At 36.3% G+C, this 22,734-nt stretch overlaps 1 protein-coding gene across 2 annotated transcripts in view; it reads left to right on the top strand.

The window, feature by feature from the left end:
• sano (CABIT domain-containing protein serrano) overlaps window positions 1–22,734 on the top strand; it is a 128,775-nt gene that overhangs the window by 89,168 nt on the left and 16,873 nt on the right. For both annotated transcript variants that reach the window (XM_073090502.1, XM_073090501.1), the window contains one exon: window positions 16,840–16,889. The gene's annotated coding sequence lies outside the window, so the exon portion shown is untranslated. The remainder of the gene's footprint in view (window positions 1–16,839; window positions 16,890–22,734) is intronic.

The following is a 22,734-nucleotide window of genomic DNA, read 5'->3' as shown; positions in this document are numbered from 1 at the left end:
ACGTGATAGTGGGTAATGTGAGTACTTAAGTGGTTTTTGTCGTGACCCCACCCTCCTATGGGTATCATTAAACGCTTTTATTGTTTTCATTCTACACTTTACATTTAATTAGAAAAATCCATTATCACAAGCCTTTTATTTGCTGTTTGTTTGTTTAGAATAAGTCTTGGAATTCGAATTTGAACAAACGTAAAATAAATTTAATGCATTTAAATTACAAATGTTTAATTTAAATGCATTAAATTTATTTTATGCAATAATGCAGTATTGATGACTCTGATTTTCATGTTCTTAGTACTTTAGGGGCAATGGCTTTAGACATTAAGTGGTCCTGGGGGGTTACTACCATCTCTTAAAACAATATTATTTTAATCATATTTTTACTTTTTATGCAGGAAATTTAATTTTTTAAGCAAAATATGACAATTTCAATTGGTTTTATACAATGGATAAGCGAAAAGTTAATAAGGGTTTAAGTTTTTTCAACTGTGTATGACGGAATATTTTACTGTTTTAAGGAGGAAATAAAACTTTCCTGAACTATTATGGTTTTTAAAAAAATCGTAGTAGGCCCTCTGAAAGTGTTAATGTAATTAAAACAAATGCAGAACACTTAAGGGAGCTTAAAATCTTGAAAAAAATATTTTGCGTGCTTAATTTTCATATTGTTTTAATCAAAATTTTCAAAAAAACTTGCATATGTCTATAGTAAAACCTTTTTAGATATTAACCACGTAATATTCCAAGTCATAAGTAAATTAAGAGCTTATCAGAACTTGCATTTGATATTTAATATAGTTACCTAAAACCACAGAATATTAATTCGCTCATACATAGAAAACACATTACCTGCCCATTAAAACAAACATCGATATAAAATTAATTTCACGGAACAACAGGTATAGAAATTGTATACCTTATTGAACAGAATGAATAAAACATAGAGTGATTTGGCGCCTACCCAATTATATATTTATCGATAACTTTCACTGAGTTAACATTCTCGTCACTAGATAGTGTTCTTGCATGGAAATCTTCGCATATGCATATGTTTTTATATCTTTTAATCTTGAATTTTAAACTTTAGCTTTCGAAAATTGATAATGCCTTTGTATGAATAATTGATAGATAATGTTCTTCGTAACGGTATAAGGAAATGCTTTAATCGTATATATAAAATTCTCGTGTCACAATGTTAGTTACCGTACTCCTCCGAAACGGCTTTACCGATTTTCACCAAATTTTATATGCATATTCAGTAGGTCTGAGAATCGGCTACTATCTATTTTCATCATACGCCTAAGTGATAAGGGTTGTTCACCCTTAACATTTTTTTATTTATATGGCAACACAACGTTTGCCGGACAGCTAGTAAAATTAATACACCGTTATACAAATAAGTGTTCAAATCTTGGCTGGGGCGCAAATTTCAATTCTTGCCAGGACTAACTGCAGATGTTGCTAGGAAGGTAAAATTAAAATTTTGTCAGGGGTACATACATCAAATCTAACCAGTGGCGCAATCTACAAATCTTGTCAGGTTCGCCCCTGAACCTTCAAATCTTGGCAGGGGCGTTAAATTCAAATTGCCCCAGGAAACAAACTCCAAATCGTACCGGCGAAAATTTAAAATCAAGCCGGGGAACAAAGCACATCTTGTCAGAGGCGCAATCAACAAACCTAACACTACAAATCTTACCTGCGGTACAAACTAAAAATCTTGATAGAGGCGTAAAATTCAAATCTGACCAGGACTTCAAATCTTGCCAAGGACGCTAATGACCAAGATGACAAGAGCTACGACTACTACGTAAGTTATAGATGTCTATACGCGGCAATGATAATAACATCAGGTGGGCTCATTTATTACTTTACTTAAAAACAAAGGCCTTTATCCAACATAGGGCTTCGTTCTTACAGTTATATTTACGAGTTCACTATATTTTTATAGATCAACAATGAACATCACTAATTGCCCTTAAAAGCAACAACAAAATGGATTGTCAAAAAATAACAAAGAAATAATTAAGGCCTTTACTTTAACCGTTATGTCAAAATCAAGTCTTACTGGTTTACGTTTCCTTACGACATTTAAGATTAATTAAAAAGGTAAGTAATAAATATATTGAGCCTACAAAGTGCATTCATGTACACGGTTTTTCAATATGAACTCTGAAACGGAAGACATTTTCATAGTGCTATTATTAATGCGTGGACTGTAACATTATTTTTGCTTCATAACAGCGATATTAATCTGTTGAATATATAGCAGTGATAGCCTAGTGGTAAAGAAACTCTCGATCGAGTTATTAGGCATTAATCTCTTGAATCGGTGAAGGAAAACATCGTGAGGAAACCTGCATACCTGAGAGATTTATAAAAAAAGCATGTACACACTTCATCGGAAACTAAAAGTTGCTTCACACTATAAATAATTTACATTCCACCTGATTATAAGTGGCCACAGCCGACCGTTGAAGTATACAACAGTCCTATCTGAGATCCTCTAGCAACGGATCCATTATACTGGTGAATCCAGAAAAAAAAAATTATAATTAAGAGAATTTTCACTAAGTCAGAAAATATTTTAAGTATTTGAAAGATGGGCTCTTCATCACCAACCCATTACTGTGCACTACTAGGCACGGGTATCCTCTCAGAATGAGAAGGACTTCACATACCTTTGAATTATTTTTTAATATCTGAAGTATGCAGGTTTTCTCACGATGTTTTCCTTCATTCAAGCAAGTGATACTTAATTTCTAATACGCACATATTTTTTGAAAAATCAGAGGCATGCCTGAGATTTGAACCTCGAACCCCCCGATCAAGAGTTTCTTTACCACTAGGCTATCACTGTTTTGAGGTGATAGGGTCCTACATATTGCATATTCACTTCCATCCAATTCCCAGTTCCCAATCCCATTTAAAGCAGCCATAAACAGCGTCAACAGAATGCAACTATTCCAATCATAAAAAAATAGATCCTACACAAATCCCTCCACAAGTCCTTAGGACTAAAAATATCCCGTCACAACTCGTAAGGTAATGTAAGGTAATATTATTAGCCATCTTTTTTTCTCTGCCTCGCAGCGTAATATGACCAGGTTAATGACTTGAGCCTGTTTTAATAAAAAACCAATGCATGCATGCACTGTCAAGAAATTGTGATGCATTGGCTATATTGAGTTACTATTTATTATGGAGTGGTGGTTTAACACTGATTTCTTTACGAAATTTAAGTAGGATATGAGTTGTTTGTTGGGAAGTGGTGCCTGATGGACATCTGATTTTTTTTTAATTAAAGTATGCATTAGAAGATGGTAGAAGACTTTGTGGTTCAAACCTATTTCTGCCTAATAAGAGTAGTGTTAAATACTGCTGTTTTCTGGATCGAAGCGTGTGGTAAGAGAAGCATACTGTCCCGAGGCATTCAAGCTCAGTCCTTAGGGTTAGATGCGCATCTGTGGCCGACCTCAGATAGGAATATCCAATCCTATCTGGGATGATTACAGATATCCATGGGCGGCAGTAGTCACTTACCATCAGGGGACTGCATGCTTGTCTGCTACTCGTATAATATATATAAAAAAGTCACTCCAGGATTTAGACGAATCCAACGACACCTCATATGTTCAAATCATCAATCATATGTCCGTCAAACCGTTTGGGCTGTAGAGCGTATCAAAGAATGAGACATACATAGTTATGTATGTAACATACGCTGAAAAAACATCACTGCATTAAATTTTTACCTGACTGGTAAAAACATAATACCGTTTTTATTCATGTTGTGAATGAATGTACAGAATCTTATAAAATCGTTTATCAAAAACATAACAGCGAAACTAATGCCGTTACATAAAAACCAGTTTATTTGCGGTCGCCGAAATTATAAAAAGAAAGTACAATATTAACGACCGTATATCTTTTTGATATACCGTGCGAAGATCTTTGACCACAACGGTTATGTATATACAAATAATGGATGTTTGTCACTATGTTTGTAATTTGTTTGGAAGAACCAGAGATTGAAACAGATACTCCCCTAGATGATTTGACGACCCGCGTGGCGGAGCGGTCACCATACCGGTCTGACGCGCAAAGGGTCCCGGGTTCGATTCCCGGCCAGACAGATATCTAAATGATGAATTTAGATTTCTGCTTCTGGGTCTGGGTATTTGTGTAATTGTCTATGTGTGTGTCCATGGCACCCACGACACAAGGAATCCTAGTGTGGGGCTGTGAGTGTAGAAAGCGTTTATTATTAGTATTATTATTACTCCAGTTTTGTTGAAGTTTGAACCCTTCGAATGTTACCCGGTGCGGTGGTTGCGACGAAGAGTTATGTTGGATTTTTATCCTCAAAAACTCCCTGGAGTCCGTGCACAGTGTAAGTTGCTTCTATCAGGCTCGTTCCTAGAAAACCTGGGCTCATCCTACATCATTAAGTGTTTACTGAATGCCTCGACTCATACCGTTACGCTGACGGGGTAGTGGAAATTCCCACTCTTGCCACCCTCAACCTACGGACTCCCCTTTTAGTCGCTTCTTACAACAAGCATATACCGTAAATCTATTCCTGTCCTGAAACTACAGGGACATGAAACCGATAGCCTAGTGGTTTCAAACTCACTCACAATCGGGAGGTCTGAAGTTCGAATCCAATGCACCTCTGATTTTATCAAAGTGTCCACATAAAAAATCACTTGTTTATACCGTGAAGGAAAACATAGTGAAGAAACCTGTACGCCTGAGAGTTCAAAATAAATCTCCTGTGTGTGTCTACCATTTCGCACTTGGCCAGCGCAGTGGACTATGGCCTAGAGTCTCACTTTAAGAGAAGACCCATGCCCAGTGAGACATTAATTGGTTCACGATTATGGAGACTAAGGCTAAGAGTCCGGCACTATAGCACTTTTTCATTTTGTAGCACATTTATTTCGGACGCATCGAGCACAGAAGACCATTAGCAGGTCAAAGATTACGGTAAATAAATGTTCCCATCCTTTTAACATAATTTACTGCATAAATGTTCTCACAACAATCGAGATTGCGAGCTGAGTCGATTATAATTTATCGATAATTACGTCGTGAGCTAACGGCATCGATATCGCTCGTTTCCCGGAACGGCACGTCACTAACGATCATCCGAATATGGAGGTCGATTATTCGATTTTTAGTATTTTTTTTTAAAAGAAGTACGGTTATTCCGTTCAATTTTGATATATGAAGGCTTTTTTGAAAGATAACCTTGTGGTTAAAAATTCGGCACCTCAATCGGGAGTCTGGGGTTCGAACCACAAAGTACCATCTTCAAACTACCATTTTCTAATTACTCGTAGAAAGTAATTGTTTTTCTTTCTTCTCTTCTTAGAAATATAATAACACGTGCTTCATGAGTGAAGGAAAACATCGCCGAAAATATCTGCGGAGGTCTAAATAAAAATTCGCAAAGCCGTGTGAAGACTACCAATACGCACTTGGCCAGCGCGGTGGACTATTGCCTGATTCCTCCCACTCTGAGAGGAGACACGGGCTCAGAAGTGGGACAGTAATGGGCTGACGAAGACGACGTGTACGTCTTAATAAAATAATTGGGCAAGTGCCGGTCGAAGTCGCACACGTGGGTTCCGTACCACAAAATTGTCATTTGTTTTTTTTTGATGTGAAACATCTATAGCCGCACGTAAAAAAGATTTCTGGCGTGGCGACGATTACCTTTAACTACATAGACAAATGTTCTATAAGGGACAGAGCTATTAGAACAATGTGATAAAAAAAGACAACTAGTGTTTGACCTTGCGTTTCAAGTGTACGCAAACGTAAATATTGACCATGGAATATAGTGACCAATGATTACTTCAGTCAAAACGGGACATCGATTTTTTTATGTCAAATACATTTTACTTGAAAAAATATAGTTAGAAATAATAAAAAACACGCTTTTATGATAAAATTAACTAAAAAGTAGAAAATAATTTTCAATCTAGGAATCATTTAAGGAAAAGTAAATAGTATAATTGTGCAAAAAATGTGGAGCGCTTTATGAAAACTGATAAATGGAGCACCCCATGTTTTTTTCACAATTATAATATTTACTGTTACTTAATTGACAATGGCAACGGTTCATTTCGGAGACAACGGCACGAAGCATCGAAAAAAGGGACTGTCCCGTTAAAAACGGGACGTATGGACGTATATTTCTTATTGATACTCATGCTTGTCAAAGACAATGAAATAATGGAACAGAAGGTAAAAAATGTCCAGAACTGTCGATAATAGTTTTAGTACATCGTTTACGTAGAAATGTTGTAGTACAGTTTAACTAAATAAATTATTATTATATAAATATATAATTTGATGAAAGAATGTATCTATACAGATGTATCGACTGGTTTAAAATATACGATTTAAAAATTGTTTATATTTATTATCGTATATTAGTAAAGATTACTCACTCCTAACAAGAAAATGTACCCAGTTTTGAGAATTGAAATAGTTGCGTAAAAAAGTTTTGCCACGTCTCCGTGCTAAAATGTCCCTAAAATATTTGAAATAATTATTTATCTATTATGTAAATTACGCAGTATTAGTTATTTATTTGTAAATTTTCTCTAAAAATGTTTTTATTTGTCAAGAATTCAAAAAAAACTTACTAATAAGCCGTTTGTGGCTTCATTCAATTTCAAGGCGGCGAAGTATCTTTACTAATTTATGTTTATTATTTTCAGTTTTATTACACACGACCATTAATTGCAAAGTTGTGTACATTTTATAAATGTACTAGCTGACCCAGCAAACATTGTGTTGCCATATAAATAAAAAAAATGTTAAGGGTGAACAACCCTTATCACTTAAGAGATATGAAAAATAGATAGATAGTAGCCAATTCTCAGACTTACTGAATATGCATATAAATTTTGATGAAAATCAGTAAGAGCGTTTCGCAGGAGTACAGTAACTAACATCGTGACATGCGAATTTTATATAATCTTACCGTGGTCTTTTTGAGGATTAATTTCTGGCTATACAAAGATTGTTTATTAAATTATGTTTAGGTTAATTTATTCAATTAAAGAAATTTTAAAATACCGTATACTATCCTATATAAATTTTATGGTAATATTTTTTATTATTTACCACAGATATCGAAGAAAATTTAGAGATTAGGATACAGAATTTCCCATATATCGATTTTATTTTATTAAAATAAACTATAAAAAGTTATATTTTGACTAAAACACACTAATATAAAAATTAAGCAGTGGGATCTTAAACTATAACATACACGTATGAACATCGTGAGCTTCAATAAAATGTCACTTCTGTTCTGTTGATCTATGGTCATAGATCAATGAAAATTTTTTCATTGATCTATGACAGTTCAATTCAATCAATGAAAGTTTTTGTCAATGAAAGTGATAAAGACGCAAAATGCATGGTCATGCATTTTGCGTCTCTATCACTTTCATTGACAAAAACATACTTTGTCTCTTTCTGGTTACTCATGTAATCATGGCGGATCGAACACGAAAAATAAACAAAATTTAATAATTTCTCTTCATTTACGTGTGATAGGTGATTCCATGAATCTTGTTTCTTTTTCGAGCATAATTTTTGCATTTATGCATTGCACAAGAAGGCATTTTGAGGCTTAAAATTCAAAATAATGACGTTTAACGTGTTCAGTGACATTCGTGTGTATTACTACGCCGCGCGAGAGCGACTGGAGTCGTTTTAACTCGTTTTACACCACTTGACGTATTTTGTATGTTTTAAGTATTGCCCGCTTATTTTTCTGATAATAAAATGTCTGACCGTGATAATTTAGAGAGTGAAAGTGATCAGCCTTCTGCAAAGAAAGCAAAATCACACTATGACACACCATCAAGTCATCAGTAAGTTAATTATTTTTTATAATTAAAGTATGCATTTATCTGTGCATTAAGCACGCGTATATTTGGTGTGTTTTGAGCGCCAGCAAATGTAAAATCTACTATCTTGGTAGATTAAAATTCACATAAAAATTATTGCATACAATGTTTTTAAATTATTAATTAATTTTAATGTCATTCTTCTCAGAGAATAAATTTATTAAGACTGACAGAATTGTATTTCAAAATCAGCTGATGGCGTGCAGCGCACGAAAGTTTTTTCTTATTTGTTATAAATATGAACATTAAAAAATTAATTAATTTTTCTAATCATAGTGGCATTTATTGTGAAACATTCATTATTGATACTTATAATTTACGATTTTAGTAATATATTGAAATAACTAGCTAAGATTCTTGAGTTTACTAATATATTGGAGCCAATTTATTTTTTTCTGTATATTTTAATAACATATTTTTTATAAATATTTCAGAACCCAACAATCATCACAGGGGTCACAAAATATTATTATTGAAACTGGATGTCACCAAGATCAGTTAAACACAAGACATACTATTAATGTTATGTAAGATTTTGTAAATCTAATAGTACCAGAATATATTGAAATAGTCATCGTTATCTGGAAAAAAATCGTAATATTTTATTTTATCATTATGTCATATTTAGTTCCTATCACAATATGTTCTTTTCTGCATATTACTTTTACAAAATAATGTCGATGTTTCATATCTGCCAGGCGTCCCGTGACGGCTCACATTTTTTTTTCAGTATTTATTATCATAGCAGCTATTACACTGTGAAAAATTCAAGTGCCTATCTATAACGGTCCAGAAGATAGAGCACTGTGACATACTGACAGACAGCGGAGTCTTAGTAGTGTTCAGTTTTTACCCGACTGCCAAGGAAGGGTTATGTTTTTCGCGCGTATCTTGTATGTTTATCTTTCTTTATTCCCTCGGATCTAACAAACGGCTGGATGAATTTCGACTTGAATTTGAATTTGAATTTGAGTACAGAAAGAACCCTTATACTGCGTATTGAGTGCAGTCACAATATAAGGATATAGATACTTATACTGTGGTGCAGTACATTATTCTTATTTTAGCACTAAAGTTAATTTGACATACACATGGTTTTGTATAGAGGTTAACGACTACGATTTACGATTGTCGAAGTTACATCAATACATAGCCTTGTATGACGTCATTGTTGACATGTCGCACACACACAAACAGTCTTAATGCTGGATGGATAAATCTATGTTAAGTGACGTGAATGTGTGTGTAGCCAACAGCATAGGGAAATGTTTTTAGAGCGTATGTATGTGTGCATGGATATATGTATGTATGTATAATTCTTTCCATCTGCTACAGCCCAAAGAGCTTATCAGATTTTTATCTTCATTGCAGATATTGTTTTAGTCATATAAATTTCGAGAATGAAACTGGCTATCTTAAAGAAGTCGGGATATTATTTTTATACTAATTCTCTAGTTTAATACAGAAGAAACAAAAGAACTTGCAAGTGGCCACTGCCGCCCATTGACATCTGTATTTATTACCCCTTAAGTCCTACCTGAAGTCGACCACATATGAGTTCCTAGTGTTCCTACCCTTGTGTGGACTAAGTTGGAACACCTCGCCTCTTCCGTATCCCACCCAACAAAGCAGAACAGCGTTTGACACTGTTGTTATGAGGCACAAATAGGTGGTGCCACAGGAGTCGAACCACAAAAGGTAACTAAACGCCATAGAAAAATAGACTAAGCTTCTATTTGTATATTTCTAAAAACAACAATAAATCTTTTGTAACACCCAACAATACCTGATCATTGCCCGTCATTTAAACTAAACCTTGAGAGATTTTCGGAAACATTACAAAACACCTTTGTGTGTGATAAATCAAAATTGGCCAAGTGCAAGTCGAACTCGTACTGAGGGTTCCGTACCACAAAAAATAATTATTTTTAGTATTTATCGTTGCTGCTATAGAAGTACATGTATTATGAAAATTTGAAGCTTTTACGGGTCAATAAATAAAGCTAAATACTCTGAAAAATAGCAGTTTCTTATATGGCGACCCCATTTATTTTATGTTATAGCGGCCACTGTTATTCTGTAAAAACTTCAATTGGCAAAGCCTATTTCATATATAGTTAAAAAAAATAGAGCCCTGAGACAGACGGGCAGACGGCGGAGACTTAATAGGCGGCTTTCGTTTTTGTCCTTTGTGTACGGATCCCTAAAACTAATCTGTGTTGCCACATCGTTATGTCAACGGGCACTGAACAATGGTAACACAATGATCCTTCCGAATTTCAAAGCCATTCAACAGTTGACCTCAGGCGAACCTGAAAATTTCTAAAGGTATTTATAAACCGACCACTTGGTTATGAGCTCCATAACTTTATCGTATTTATATCTGATATCTATTCTTTATACTAAGTTCTGAAAGTGTCTAATGTGCACTGGGTCAGATGTGGACTGTGACATAAAAATCTCATTTTGGAACGAGACTCTTACTCAGTGGAACAATTGGATTGTTGGACAAATGGATTGATATTTCATATAAACTGAGAACTCAGAACATTCCATGCTTTCGGAGATATAAAACTCTCATCCAATTCTCGTTTCTTATAATAATTCGTATTATAGGTAAAGAAATTCGTATTATAGGTAATTAGGTAAAGAATTTTGATAGTGTTCTTCAAAAACACCAGCATTCGGCAGTGCTCAAAACGAAGCAGTCTATTTATATAAGTGTAAAGTAACTTCATAACTTCATAAGTGTCAGTTGTCAGTTGCGACATTGTTTACAAACTTAAACCTGTGGAACTTAGGTGCGTTTATAGACTTGCAGATACCGAAAATAACTTTCATCTAAATGTAGGCTTTTAAATATATAACTTTATGTGAACTCAAGCGAATTCCACAGAGATTTTCTTTTACATAACTATATATATCCATTTCGCTGCAGCATGCATCTTATTCCGATGAATGTTTTAGGTGCTAGAAATATTATGATTGTGGTAACTATAATATTTCTAACATTTAATGTTGGAGGAGGGTAGCAGTGAGAGAGGGTTAAGAACCGCGCACCTCCCATTTTTTTTTATTTATGTGCGTGTTAGATATTAATTATCACTTGCTGAAACGGTGAAGGAAAACATCGTGCGGAAACCTATATACCTGAGAAATCTTAAAAAAAAGTTTTCAAAATTATATAAAATCTACCAATTCATACTTGGTCAGGTGGTATGAGACCCGTGCCCACCAGTGGGACAGTAATGGGTTTATGATGAAAGTTGGAGTCGGGTTTATTAGAATTGTATTTGCAAAAGGTTTTTCGATGTAATTGATGTTTGGTTACAATCTAAAATGTAAAAATAAGTATATTGTATCAATTTTAACTGTTCCTACGGTATGCATCACGTCAGCTTGAAGTCAAAATCAGCCTACTTCATGCAACTAATCAACCAAAGTCCAGCCTCACATTACTGTCCCAGTTTAAGAGGATCAGCTGTTTGACCTAGCTGGTCCGAACTCTGAACCCATTCTTGTAATATACCATGACACACAAACTACTAGAAAATTGTTTATAATGATACCTCATGCGGTACTAGTACGGAACATAGTTAAACCACGAACCATATGTAGGGGTGTAACAAAATCATCAAGAATTATTTAGAGGTGTGAAAGCCCTAAGGCAATGGACTGGAAACCCCTAATTATTCTACGAATTTAAAGGAACCTTTGTTCAGTCAAGCCATTTAAAAGACTGCCAACAAATAAGATAATTTCGTCACTGTTTTGAAAAACACGCACTTGATTGCGCGATTGAAAAAAACCTTATTAGTTGCGGACTTTTGATAATTTTTTTCCATAGTAGGGGACCCTGTGTCCATGGATATCTGTAGCTAACTCTTTTTTCAACGGTTCTATCTGATAAAGACCATAAATGGTTCTACCACCCAGTTCTACGTTCGATCATAGATTCGTATGCGTACTGCCACCGAGTGACTAAGTTAGGACGCTTCATTCTTATCCACGAAATTCTAACTTTGTTCTCATGGGTAGCAACGCATATGGGGCCAGTTTCATATAGGACTTTTATCTAATATGGTATTAATTATAAAAGACGGCCGCAGCCACTTACCATCAGGTGGGCAAATACTTCTAAGTAATAAAAATCATACACCACACACTATGTAATTACAGTTAGCTCACGGAAATTCCTAGTACTGAAATTCTAGGGAATTCCTGGGAAATTTCACCTGGTTCTTGACCAGTACCAGGAAATAACAATTCGATATCACTGCCATTTGAAGGTGGTAGAACCCTTTGTGGTTCGACTCCGGCGGCACCACCGCCACACCTATTTCTACCTTATAACAGCAGTGTTAGGTGCTGATGTGTTCCAGTTTTAAGGGTGTGCTAAGGGAGACAGACTTTTCCGATGCGTTCCAGCTTAGTCCTCAGGTGTAGCGGCGCATCTTTGGCCGACCTCAGGTAGGAACCAGCCACTTACCATCAGGTGGACTGTATGCCCTCCCATCAGGTGGACTGCATGCTCGTCTGCTACTCCTATATAATAAAAAAAGTACCGGTTTTACAAACTCTACTTGTGTATACTCGTATAAGTATACAGAAATGTTGTAACCACTATGTAATTTATTTATTTACATTAAGAGGGAACACCATTAGTTCAGACGAATGGTCTGTAAGTGGCAACCCTAACCACAGCAACACCATGCATTCAAAGTCAAGAGCTGACCTTTGCCCGCTATCGGTCAGTATCTCATTAACGGGACGGTCACTTCGTAGTGGCCCGAGTCATGAGCGTGTGGCGTTTGGGGCCACGAACGCAGCGAGCAACGGTTTCATTGATGCAGTTAGATTAGCTCGGACCTCTACGGACCTCGACCCGTAAGACCCCAGAACTTGGTCATAAGATTAGTTTACAGGAAACGACAAAGTAGCTAATACGGTACATTTACTTTGTGATAATACATATTCTTTAGTAGCCCCTACAATTACTAGTCAGTATACACTTCCTAGAATAAATTTTAGCTTATTATATTAATAATTGTCTTTTACTGTTTTAAGCTCTGTGATAATGTGTCTTCTAATCTTAATACGGACAGATCGGCATATATCTTTGTAAGTGCTTTGATGCGGTCCGTAGCTGAGTTTTATATATTGAAGTAGCAAACGCACATGCTAAGTCGCTACTGACCGAGGACATAAGGAATTAATCCCGGATAAGATTAGATTCCTATCTGAGGTTGGCAAATGCATGGCAATATAGGAATAAGTATGTAAGCGCTACTGTGTTCCTGTTTGAAGGGTGTAGTAAGGGACATATTTTTTCGAGGCATTCCGGTCAGGAGGAGCTCAGTGCTCAGGGGTAGCGGCGCATTTGTGGACGACCTCGGGTAGGAATCTAATCTTATCCGGAGTTCATTATAAATGTTCACGGGAATCAGTAGCCACATTATTATAAAAATAATCGTAAGATCAGAGATGGACGGATCGCTTATAGTATGCCCCACACAACTAAGGTCAAAGGCCTTGTCAATACCCGCAATTGTTAGAACCTAACATTACGAAATAGTGTTTTGTAAACGAGGTTTTTATGTGTCAAAATGACTTTGGAATTTACCTTTACCTCGATCGTAAGTAACAACGTTAATGCTAAAGTTAATGTTTTGCGCAAATGATTGGCGTTTTAGGTATTTTATTTAATAATGCATTTGCGTATTCAGAATCTATTCACGGATGCAAGATCATTACGTTTTTGTGATGTAAAACTATTTTGAAGGATTATGAAGTTCGGTTTTATTTAGTTGTTTAAAGCCAGTCAGTATTTATTGTTTTTTTTTTTTTTTTTTTTTTTTTTAATCTTTTTTTAATGTTATAGCGGCTATAGTAATACAGAGTCTGAAAAAAATTTAAATGTCTATCGGACGATCATAAGAAACTTGGTAGGTAATAGGGTCTCATTTTTACCCTTTGGGTATGGAACCCTAAGGAGAAAAATCTTTTTATTTAACAATTATTTACGCCGTCAAAGAATATTGTAAAGAAATCCTTAAAGCTCATGATGTCGTTTAGTCACTTATTCATTCATTAGTGAGATTATTGTCAGCTCATCATTTAAGTCCGGCTGAAGATCAAAATTTGTCAATGTCTAGTTTAAATAAATTTTCAAATCTTTGGTAGGAACATAGATATATTATCCTACTGACGTTATCTATGGGTAGGCAAAACATTGGACAGATTGATTATTAATAACAAGTTTAATGTTATGGATATCAAGTGTTATTAATATCAATTGTCTGAATGAGAGATATTTATACGATCAATAAAATGAAGTTAACGACCGTTTTCTTAAAATAGAATAAATGTTTAGTAATAATATATGAAACAGAACTAAAGGTATAATTCCTAACAGTCAACTAAACAACGAATTGTCATTTTAGCAGTTACAAGATCATAAAGCGGCCATTTTATGATGTCTAGGCGCTTCACAAAATGGCGGAAACTCGTAAACACTGAATGGATTCAATTTAAGTACTGGTACCACTATCAGCGATCAAAATACAATAATTTAGATATATTGCACTATCATTAGCACTATTTGATGTGACGCAGCGCTCACCATATCAGTCTTACACACATAGATAGATAGATAGATAGATAGATAGATTATTTATTTCAAAAACTTAAGCAACAACAACAAATTATAACACATAATAAACAATGATATCCAAAAATACACATATGGAAACACAAACTTAATTATGAACTTATTGACAAAATTTTCTTAAGAAATAAAATTACACAAAATATAAAAAAAAAACTGAAAATAATAAAGTAAATTAAAAAATAAAAACAAACAAAATACTTAATCGAGATATTTTTTCTTTCTTTTATTAAAAATAATTGAATCGCATTATATCTCAACCGGTTCAATTACCACTGGTTTCACATAAGTAACATAGTTTACTGTGTCTTCATACATTTAGATTTCTTTAGATTATATAGATTTAGAATCTTCACGTTATCTTCAAGTCATATGTAAAATTATAAAAAAACTAACTAAAATTGATAAGTTAAATTTACTTGTCTTCGTCTAACAGATCACAATTTTTGGCTAATCCATATTTGACCATTTTTCTTGGCAATCATTGTCAATTTCGATGTTTGGTGGGCAATAAATGATTATAACATTATCTATTAATAGCCAATAGTGAAATTATAATTCTCACCATATCTTATCTCGCTTATCGCTTGTGGTGAGTTGCGCATAAATAAATGGTGTCATCTTACGCGTGAACATATCTTACCAGCGGGTGGCCAATTTGTTTTTTTTTTTTTTTTTAATTTCTGTTATAAGTAACCCGGTCAGATACCGAAGGAACAACCGTCACTCCATTTCTGCGTTGTAACTGCAGTTTGGTGCTGCTGTGTGCTGGTTTCAAATTACATACTTGAAAGTGGTAAGAGTGATACAATTAAACGAGACGTTCCAACTTAGTCTATAAGGGTAGCAACTCATGTGTTGCGGACGTCAGGTAGAACTCCAAACCTATCTAGGGTTGACTACAGATGTGCTAGGACAGTTACTTACCTAAATATCACTTGCCTACCATCAGCCGTGTTGCTGTGTTCTGGTTTGAAGGGTGTGGTAAGGGAGACATACTTATCCGAGGCGTTCCAACTTAGTCCTTCGGGAGAGCGGCGAATCTGTGGCCGACCTCAAGTAGGAATAACTTATCCTATCTGGGCTTGATTACAGATGTCCATGGGCGGCAGTAGTGATCACTGCATGCAGTCCACCTGATCACTTACCTGATGGTAAGTGATCAGGTGGACTGCATGCTCGTCTGCTATTATAGGTATAATAGAAAATATAACAAAACAAAACATCAACATAGGTTGAAAATCATACAAACGGTTGGTTTCACACATATATTACTTTTTACACACAAACAATAAAAATTCACACCACTGAGCAGTCTTCCAAGTTCAAAAGCGTCACATCCTGATTAAGACGCCACCGGAAGTCGAGTTATTAATGATGCATCATTATTTAATGATCGACTAATTAACGATGCTGCAATGAATGATGAGCGCCATCCGGTTTTATCTGTGCCCTGGATTTCTATTTCCACTCGATTTCTTTCACGCACGATTTTATAACATCGGCTCAAATTATCTTATTTGGCATAATGGATAAACATTTGAAAGTTGTGGGACTAATTTAAGGATGTTAGGTCCATGGAATAGCAGTCTCTTGATTGAGGGGTCCGAGGTTTAAATCCCAGCTCAAACTTGTGACTTTTCAAAATTATGTGCGTATTAGAAATTAATTATTAGTAGCTTAAACGGTGAAGAAAAACATTGTGAGGAAATCTGCATATGTGAGAAATCTTTAAAAAAAAATTTCAAAGGTATGTGAAGTCTACCAATACGCACTTGGCCAGCGCGGTGGACTATGGCCTAATCCTTTTCATTCAGAGAGAAACCCATGCCCAGCAGTGGGTCAGTAATGGGTTAATCATGACGAGATCAATGGAAATAAGATGTATGTACTCCCCTTAAATTGTATGGCAGTAAATGAATTTTACCGCCCAGAAAATAGGTTCACGAAACAAGTTCTTTCAATCCACGTATGATGTTTAGCGGCCCTCAAGGGTCGCAACAATTTGGCAATGACACCTGTGGCCGACCTCAGCTAGGAGTCTAACCATATTATCTGAAGTTTATTATAGATGTGCATTATTGCATATTGTCCACGCGTGGCAGTAGCCACTTACCATTAGGTGGGCTGCATGTTCTTTTATTACTTTCACATTTATAAAAAGTTCATAAAACCCCATGACTTAACAAAGACTATTCCAAACCAATTTATCACTGTTTTTTAAAATTGTTGCAGATTTCGAAAATTGATCAGAAGATCAACTACTGACGCCACCTGACTATAAAGTAAGTTTATAGTAAGCCGTAAGTATATTCGTATCGTATAATTCATATATAAACCATGATTGAACACAAAATGAGCTTGTTCCCTACAACAACCTTCTCTACCATGGGACTTATCAAAATCAGTCAATTTCTTTCTAAAGCTAACCCGCACGACAGACTTTCAGAACAGATTTAGAGTTTTTAATCTGCGATCGACTTCTGGATTTTTTGGATCTTGATAAAATTAAGTTTGCTCAATTTTTTTTGCCACAAACGTGCATGATGTGGAATAAACTTTCTATCGAATAATCAATATTTCTCAAGATCATTTGACAATTTCTGCCTAGTAACAAATTATTATACAAACAAAAATCCATTCGTTTAAAATGTAGCCTGTGAAACGACGAATGCAACGACACATTATGTCAAGAGCCGTTTGGGTTGCAAGGCGTGTCAAAGAATAAGGTATATGGCCAGTGCCAGAAAAAGCACAAACATTTGAACACATATTCGAGCGCATGTTTGAGCACGGGTATTTGAGTATTTGTTCAAAGCTTGCTTCAAATATTTGCATTTTGCCATTTGCTTAAACAAAAACAAATGTGTGCGAAGCCTGCTACACATGCTCAAAGTCCAGTTGCTAGGAAACCATGATATGGAGTAAAAATTTAAACAAATAAGTGTTCAAATGTGTGAGCAAAATCTTTGTCAAATATTTGTTTATGTCTGGCACGGGCCATATATAGGTACATACATATGCTCAAAAATTGCACGGATTGATAATTGAAGTTGCTGTATTAAGTAGCAGTGATGGCCTAGTGGTTTTAAACTCGGCCTTTTAATCCAAGAGTTTAAAGTTCTAATTCTTAGCGCACGCCTCCAATGTTCCGAGGTTATGTGCTTTTTAGAAATTAAACCACTTGCTTAAACCGTGAAGGAAAACATCGTGAAAAATATGCATCTAAGTTCTCGTGGGTGAGTGAAGTCTACCAAAACACACTTGGCCTTCGTGGTGGACCATGGACTAAACCTAAACCAACTACTAGTAAAACCAAAGGAGTCCCGTGATCAGCAGTGGGACAATAATGAAGACAAACAGTCAATTCAACAACTGGTTTTTAAATTAAGCAATCACCTTAAGCATAGAAAATTTAAAAGCAATTTCGTAATTGACAGACACATCAATAATTTATTTGTATAGATTTATCAAATACCTAACTTATTCGCACAATCGTTGGCCCAATGACATTTAACTTGAAGTACTGTGAAGATGAGCCTTGGAAGGCCATACTACATTCAGTAACCAAATACCTATCATATTTACGAGTACTAATAATATAATTACACTTGGATGTTTTCAAAAATTCAAGTTTCAAATTAACATTAAAAACTAATTTAATAAATATAATTAAATCACAAATAATGTATTTTGAGAGTAATAGAATAGAATGAACAAATTATCCCAGTTTTTTTATGATATGCAAGTAGTACATATAAGGTTAAGTGGCAAAAGCGCCCAATACATCTGCAATCGACTAAATAAGACTAGACCTACCTTAGGGCAGCCACAAATGCGTTACTACCCATGGGGACTAACGTAGAACGCCTCGTATATATCCCTTAACGCCCATCAAACTAGAACACATCAGCGCTTAAAACTGCTATTATAAGGTCGAGCGTGGCGGTAGTGCCTCCGAAGTAAAACCAGAAAATTCTACCACTACTACTAACTACAATTAGGTAAAAACACTTTTACTAACTACAATTAAATAAAAACGCTGTTACACGCGGCATCACACTAAGATTCCCTGTCTCGTGGGTGCCAGGAACACACACAAAGGTGAAAACACCCAGACCCAGAACAGATATCTGAATTCATCCTTTAGATATTTGTGGGCGTAGATAAGTATAGATATCTCACCGCCTTGTAATTGAACGAAGCCATTAAATGGCTTAAACGGCTGACCATTTGATGGCTGTCATGGTGTAATTTACGCAGAACAATGCCGACATGTGCAGCTAAGTGGTGCAAAAACATGAAATCAAAGACTTCTTTGAAATATCGTTTCATTAGTAAATGATCTAAAAACTACAAATTTCAATATTTTTCAAGCACGAAAATAGTTGACAGTGACAATTTCAATTGTCAAAACTGGTTACTTTTCTTGTTAGGAGTGAGTAATCTTTACTAATCTATGGACCGGGGATTGAACCCGGAACCCTTTGCGCTTAACCGCTACGCCACGCGGGTTGTCAAAAAATTAACTTAAGGAAAAGGTACTTAAACCGTACACTTAATTCTTTGAATCCAAAGTTAAAATGTAAGTTAACGTTGAACACGCAACGCTGATCTATCTCAGAATGCGAAGGTGTTTATTTCTTCCTGGCTAAGTACTGTGTGGTACAAAATTCTGGGTTAACTATTTTTTATGAAATAACAAACGAACTTGTAGACCTGATGATAAGTGATCACTGCCGGCCTTGAACGTCCTCAACCATTTCGTGTTTGAATTGTGTTTGAAGGTGGTAAAACCCTTTGTGGTTCGACTCCGGCGGCACCACCGACACAACTATTTCTGCCTAATAACAGCAGTGTTAAGCGCTGCTGTGTTAAGGTTTGAAGGGTAAGGGAGACATACTTTTCTGAGGCATTCCAACTTACTCTCCAGCAACTCTCCCTAATAGCATAGTAAATCCCTTCTATTACTGCGGTTTATGTACAAAGCCCGTCCGAAACTTCCTCCGAAACTACGGATATCGTCCCCGCCGTGTCAAACGTGTTACAAGTATATAATATAAACAAGCGCGTCTAACGGTGTGTGACGCAGCTTACACGAGCCATCGGTTACGACATTGTAGGATCGCCTTCTTGGGTTTCGTTCAACGAATTGTGCCGTAGAGACATGGAAACAATAATATAAGAGTAGGAGACGAGCATGCAGTCCAAGTGGTGGTAAGTGGCTACTGCCGCCCATGGACATCTGTAATCAACCCCAAATAATATTAGATTCCTACCTGAGGTCGGCCACAGATGCGCCGCTACTTCGAGGCCTAAGCTGAAATGCCTCGGAAAAGTATGTCTCCGTTACCACACCCTTCAAACCAGAACACAACAGCGCTTAACACTGCTGTTATTAGGCAGGAATAGGTGTGGCGGTGGTGCCCCCGGAGTCGAACCATAGAGTTTACATTTGTAAAGATTTTTTTAAGATCTTTAAGAAAATCGTAAACCACTTTACGTTAAAACCACTCCAAACACAGACAAGTTCACACGAATACAAACATGTAAATAACGTACACCAATTTATTTAATAGTGGCCGGAATATTAGTATGTTCTACTCGAAGCAGGAATCAAAGTAATTTGTGGCGGTGTTTACATAATCGTCAGTATTCGGCGATTTACTCGGCGGATTATTCGCGAGCATCTTAATATTGCATTAAATGGTGATATAACTTATCTTACGGTTATTTTATTACAGGCTATTATATCATACAGTTTCTGACCTGTAACATAAAGATTGAGACGACGGTAATCTAACGTTAATTGAACTGCTTCAAGCGCTATTAAGCATAAGGTCGTTTGTCCACCGCACCGTCACCGAGCCGATACCGAGAATGAGATTTATTTCGGGCCGATTTTAATATGTCGTGACGGCGATAGTTTGTCCACCGCGACTGATATCGGCGGTTTATTTTGTTCCTGCTGTCACGCGTGTGACGACATTGTATGGAAAAGTTCCAATGTGTTTTATATTGCCGGCACACCACATGTCAAAATCTCGGAGCCGATCTAGCGTTCGATCTACTCGAAATATCGGCGGCCGGGATGACGGTGCTCGGGTGACGGACGTGCGATGGACAAGCGGCTATAGTAAGTGTATGTACGCTACCTCGGCGCCGTCATTAATTATCGGTAACGGCTTGGTGACGGCGACGGTGGACAAACAGCGTAACGGTGCCTTAAACGCCATATAAACACACGTTTTCTATGTACCCGCAATCAATTGCTATCACTTGGAGGTAGGACTCTTTGTGGTTCGATTCTCGAGGCATCACAGTATTAAGTGCTGATATGTTCCGTTTGAAGGGAGACACACTTATCCGAGGTGTTCCATCTTAATCCTCAGGGACTTTAATGCCTAGGGTTAATAACAGAGTTCCATAAGTGAAATATATGTGGTAGTTGTGTTACCTCACCGATTCTACTGCCTTATTATGATGTAAATACATTTGTGTAGGCCTGCTACAAATTGCCTAAACCTATTTCTGTATAATAACAGTAATGTTAAGCGCTGCTAAGGGAGAGATACTCTTTCGAGGCGTTCCAACTTAATCTTTACGGGAAGCAACGCATCATACTTTTCTGAGGCATTCCAGCTTAGTCCGCAGGCAGTGGCGCATCTGTGGCCGACTTCAGATAGAAATCTAATGTTATCTTTCGTTAATTACAGTACAGGGTGGCAGTAGCCACTTTCCATCAGGCGGATGCGTGCTCGTCGGCTACTCCACCATTAAAATAAAATGACATAGGATTTTTCTTGCACACGAGGCATTTGACCTTAGTCCTTGAAGTAAGAAGTGTGATACATGTCACGCGGTCGGAGTCGGTCGCATAGCGGAAATTTGAAATTTGCATAATTTGCGATTTTGCGCACAAATCTCCTGTCATGTCAACTTTTGGTATGCTTAGCATACCGTTTTTGTTAGTGGGTTAGTTAGGTAAATGAACTGTATAAGTAACTCAACTACGCTTATTTATGCCTTATAACAGTTTTCAGCGCTGCCTTGAATTTAGTCCATCTAATGGTAAGTGGATACTGTGGCCCATCTATAATCAACCCCAGATAAGATTAGATTCCTAACGTAAGTTGGCCACAGATGCTTTATCACCCCTGATGACTAAGCTGGAACGCCTCATATGAACTTGTCTCCTTTACCACGTGATTCAAAGGACACAACAGCGCTTAAACTGCTGTTATAGGTGTGGCGATGTTTTCGGAGTTGAACCACAGGTGGACTGCATTCTCGATTGCTTCTCGTACTTAAATTTAATAAAAATACGCTTATATGCTTCATGTGAACACGCAACATTGAGATTTTATTTTCATTAAAAAGTCTGTTAAAAATTTACACGGGTTTAATTGAAATTGCAGTTTCCGGTCCAATACTTACCTATCAAACGTTACATCGACGGTCCATTGAGATATCCAAGATACCCGATCGCTGTACCATCACGAAGCTGGAAAAATAATTTTTGAACGTCCGCACTCGGCGCATCACGACCGCATCGCACGATTAAACCCATTGTACCCAGATAATATTGTAACTGTACCTCATTGGCTAGACAAATAAGGAGTGGTTGTTGGGCCACGAAACGCGCGGGCCGGCCTAGGCTCAATCGTCTTTGATCGTGCGATGGACTGAGAAAGGCATTTGTTTGTTTTTTGGGAGATTGGGAATTTATTTGCTTCCGTCTTTCGTTAATTGTGGAGAGACCCCTGTTTAACAATAGGATTGAGAAGGGATTGTAGCCTGCAAATTGATTGAATGCATGTATATCATGCAGTGGGCCAACCATGTGGCTTTGATACGATAACAATGTGGTGCTGTGAATGTATAAAGTTCAATCATATAAACTTAATCTATGGAACTCTAGACAAAAGTAGGTGACACATATGCTACACACATGTAACATATTCTACTTTAAACATATGCAAAGATCTCATATGAAAGTAATAAAAGAGATAAAAATAAAGAAAACGAAATACCTACATACAAAATAATAGTATCTACTAAGCGTAATTCTTTAAATCTTAACCTTTATATAACGGCAAAATAAGATGATATTTATGCAAAATTGTACAC

Source organism: Epargyreus clarus, unplaced genomic scaffold (genome assembly GCF_041222505.1).
Source record: "Epargyreus clarus isolate Ecla_fem2 unplaced genomic scaffold, WU_Ecla_fem_2.2 ptg000032l, whole genome shotgun sequence".
NCBI lineage: Eukaryota > Metazoa > Arthropoda > Insecta > Lepidoptera > Hesperiidae > Epargyreus > Epargyreus clarus.
Note: the sequence above shows the minus strand (reverse complement) of the source record. Positions and strands in the feature narration are given on the sequence as shown.